The sequence below is a fragment of the Cebus imitator genome, unplaced genomic scaffold (genome assembly GCF_001604975.1).
Source record: "Cebus imitator isolate Cc_AM_T3 unplaced genomic scaffold, Cebus_imitator-1.0 Scaffold129, whole genome shotgun sequence".
Taxonomy (NCBI): Eukaryota; Metazoa; Chordata; class Mammalia; order Primates; family Cebidae; genus Cebus; species Cebus imitator.
This window is the reverse complement of record NW_016107444.1, coordinates 5,521,516-5,526,061: the sequence shown is the minus strand read 5'-3', so window position 1 is coordinate 5,526,061 and position 4,546 is coordinate 5,521,516.

The following is a 4,546-nucleotide window of genomic DNA, read 5'->3' as shown; positions in this document are numbered from 1 at the left end:
CACCTGTGACGATCTGTGTAATGGAAGAGGCAGGGCTGTGGGGTTTGCAGAACTGCGTTCAAGGCCAGGCTCTCTCAGTGAGCTTCCTGGTGATTTCAAGCAAGTCCTTTCCCTTCTCTGGCCTTTGGTTACCCTGTCTGTCCTGTGTAGAGGCGGGGCATTGCCGGGGGGCCTTCTGAGCTGTCTTCCTTGTCCCCATAGCCTGCTGGGGTTACTGTCCCTCTTCTAGGAGGCTGCGTCTCCAGGGTCATTGGCTCCTAGCTATTAATATCTTGGCCATCCCTGGCCTGGCCAGGGTATTTAATGACTGCCAGCTGTGGATCCGGCCCCCTCCCCCTGGAGAGATAAGAACAGTTCCTGTTCCCACATTGTGGGAGGGTGGGTTCATTAAAACAGGCCCCGGGTGAGTGCTGGGAATGGGCTGACTCTGACTCTTCCCCCCACCCTGCCAGCACAGCAGATGGGAGTGCCTGGGGATATACAGTTTCCACTCACCCTCCCCACGGGGGCTGCCCTGGTGTCCCCACCTGCCTGAGCCCTGTCACTTTAGGTCCTGATTCCGGTAGCCCTGGAGATTCTCCCCAGAGTCTCACAGAGTGACATTCAGCATGTCCCACACCAGGCCATCATCCCCCCAGCCCTCCTCCTCCCCACCTGGAGGGGCACTGGCAGCTTCCCCCGGACTGCCCGTTGGGCGCTTCTAGTAGCCAGAGTGGACTGCCCCAAACCCACCCTCACCCCTCGGCCTCACTTAGGAAGCCTGCACTGTGCTTCTGTGGGAAGGGACCTCTGATGCCTGCCCACTTGGATTCAGGTATCCCTGGCACTGCCCACTTGGATTCAGGTATCCCTGGCACCCATCATGTTCCCTTGGGACCCAGAGACCCCTACCTAGCCCTCAGAGATCACCTCAATGTTGCTTCCCCGAGACTGTCCCCTATCCATTCTGCTGGCAAACTGGCCACCCTCCCTGGGCGGCCTGTGCCCTGGAGTGGCAGGAATCGCCCACATGGTGGCCTCTGTGTGGAGGGATGGTGGCTCTCCACCCAGGTGTTTGGGCCCAAGGCCAACCTTAGGGAAGTCCTTGAAACATCCACCAGGGGGCGATAGAGACGAGCTGGCCCGACAGGTGCCTGGCCAGGGACCTGGGACTGGGGGAGGAGGCGGGGCCAGGAGCAGTTCTGCTTGTGACCAACCCCATTCCACGGCTGCCCCAGCCCGGGAGACAGTTTCGGCTTCTCGCCATCCTCACGTGCCCATCACTAAGCTTGGCCCTTCCTGGGCACCTTTCTGAGCAGGGCCCACCTCTGTCCTCCCTTTCGTTGCCCACATCTCGGCTCTCCGCTTCATCCACTCTCCACACTCTTGGCTGATGATGGGTCCCCTCCCCAGGCTGCCTGCCTAACTCTGAAGCCATGACACACAGATGAGGGGCTATGAGGCACTGTGGTGTGTGGGGTGGGTGCAGTGTGATGGGGGCCCCTCCCGGCCTTCACACAGCCCAGCAGCCTGCAGGGCGCTAACCTGGAAGGCCAGTGCGGTCCTTTCCTCTGCATTTCTGTGCCCCGCTCCCTCCTCCTCTCTTCTACTGGCCTGCGCTCATCTCTCAAGGAGTCCTGCCAGGTCTCAGACCTTGTTCTCGGCACAGCCTCCATCCTCTGTGTACGCCTCAGCGCCCGACTGCTTGGGGCTCCCCGCACCATCTGCGGTCCTCCCCTTGAGCTCAGGGGGCAGGGTGGGTGGCAGAAGGCTCTGGGCAGCCCCTCCTCATTAGTCACCTGGGCCTTAGCCAGGGGCTAAGCAGAGTCATCTAGAGCCCTCCCTATTGTGCAGGCGGATGGAGAGATTCACACTCAGTAAGGAGGGACCTGCCATGATCCTGAGAAAGTCTGAAGCAGAATTGGGATTAGTTGACAAGGGCTGGGTATTCTGGACCTTACTGAGAAGCATGAGGTGGACAAGGTCTCTGGAAGCCGTTCAGAGAGGCACCGAGTAGGGAGTGGGAGGAGGGAAACCAGAGAGAGAGGGAGAGAGAGGGAGAAAGAAAGAGAGAGAGAGAGAGAGAGCGCCAGCGAGAGCGAGACATGCCCCAGCTCGGTGAGGGGAGCATGGAGAGACTGTCCCCTCTCTCAGCTCCTATGCCTTGGACATGCAAGATGCTCAGGGTTAGTAGGCTGGGTGCAGTGGCTCACACCTCTAATCACAGCACATTGGGAGGCTGAGGCAGGTGTATCACCTAAGGTCAGGAGTTCAAGACCACCCTGGCCAACACGGTGAAACCACTGAGGCAGGTGTGGTGGCCCATGCCTGTAGTACCAGCTACTCAGGAGGCTGAGGCAGGAGAATCGCTTGAACCTGAGAAGTGGAGGTTGTAGTGAGCTGAGGTCACACCACTGCACACCAGCCTTGGGGACAGAGCCAGACTGCATCTCAAAAAACAAAACAAAACAAAAAGATGCTCAGTAACCTCATTGGTGGTCACCACTGATGGTCTGGGTGGGGGGAGGGGGGTGCTACTGAGAATGATCTCTCCAGCAGGCCTGGGGGTACCTGAGGTCAAGGTTAGGGACAATGCCTCCTTCTCGGTCCTATGGCTGACCATGCACAGATCAGGGTGTGCAGTGTGACTCCAGACGGGGAAAACGTGCCACTCCACTGAGCAAAGGGCATTCATTTCCCTGGGGGTGCCTCACAGTCACTTCTATCCTGGCCTGAACACCCCTGACTCTGGCCTCTGAGGATGCTGGGTTGGAACTGTCATTGATGATGGGTCCTGGGATGTACTGGGTCAGACAAGGCTTTGAAGAAGCCTTGCAGACAGATCTGAGCCTTCGCCAGCCCATGCTGACTACATCGTCACCAGCCTGGCATCCCTCTCTGCTCCTCTAGCAAGTTCGCAGGAGGTGGGACCCAAGAAGGTCAGGATGGGCATCGGCTTTGGAGACATCTCGTGCTGACCGATGTTATTTGCCGTACTGCCTGTGTTTAAACCTTCTCATGAGTGGCGCACTGTCTCTGCTCGCTCAGCTTGTGTTGGTGACATCTGTTTTGTCCACTACCTGCCTCCTCTGGCTGAGCCCAGGGCATCTGCAGAACCTTGTCTGCAGGAGTGACTGCGGCCTGTGAAGCACTCACACTCAGCCATCCCTGAGACCCTGGCGGCTCTGCCAGCTGTTTGGTGTCAATCCAAGATCAGGGTGGCCTTTTCTTGGCTGCATTTAAGGAGTGGGGAGAGGGCACCTGGTCTGACTCTGTCACTCAGAGGAAAGGGTGCCATTCAGAAAGACGGGAGTTGAAGGCATCAGAACTGTGAACATCTCATATGAAAATATGGACTTCTGTCAAAAGCCAAAAAAGTGGTGGCATCCGGCCTCCGCACTGTTTAAGACCACCCATCCTTTGAGCGGAAGCTGGTCCCATTTTAGGCCACATGAGAACATCAACCACCAGGTGAACCAAGCCAATCCAAGCCAACATTTATTGCTGCACAGCCTGTTGCAGCCCTGAGGGATCCTCTGGTGGAGGTGTGGGTAGGAAGTTGAGTGGCCACTGGGTGAAGGGCAGGCAGAGGAGGCCGTGGCCAGCAGGCTCCTGTCCAGATGATACATGGGCTGGAGGCCTCCTCGGCCACACTGCAGGGAGGGTGGGGGTGGGGCAGGAAGGGGGATTCAGGGATAACGGCGGTGAACACATAACCGAGAGGATCCGCTGGTTCCAAAATACAAAAGTTAGTGAGTGTGCTTTCAGTTTCCTGTCAGCCAGGTCTGAGTTCAAATCCTGCGTGTGTGGCAGGGGGAGGCAACTGCTGTCAGAGCCCACGGGCACACATCTCCGAGCCTGGTTACAACAACTGGCACATAGGTGGGCGGCCAAGGAGGGCAGCTCTTGATTTCTGTTGCTTCCACAGCGCAGAGGGATAGGTAAGGCTGGTGCGAAGATCCCGCTCGGACTGGAGAGCAGGTAGGCTGCCTGAGATCTGGCGTTCACCGGTGGCTGCCTCCTCCCTTCCCAGAGGCTTCAGAGTCCCTCGGCCTTGGGTGGCATCGTTCCCCCACCAGACTGACCCCGGGCCACTCCACTTCGGTGGCGACCACTAAGACAGCTGTGCTTCCCGAAAACTCCAGAATAACGCGCCTTGAGGAGCTGGTAGCTAAGCGTGAGGCAACAGGGCAGAGAGCTGCATCTGCAGAGAAATGCCTGAGTGACAGCAGTGGTGAAATTTCAGGCACTGCCTGGCGCTGGCGCTGGTGATCTTCCCGGGCAGAGCCTTCTGCCCTCGAATCTCAGCAGCATGGTCCAAGGATCTCAGATTGCTTTCCTCCGATTGGGCAGAGGAGCTAGCAGGGGGCGGAGTCAGTATGAAAGTATGCAGGCCTTTGCCCGTGATTGGTGGAGGGCTTTGGAGGAGGAGTCGTGGCTGAGTCCCACCTGCAGGGGGCAGAGTCAGTATGAAAGTATGCAGGCCTTTGCCCGTGATTGGTGGAGGGCTTTGGAGGAGGAGTCGTGGCTGAGTCCCACCTGCAGGGGGCGGAGTCAGGGTGAAAGT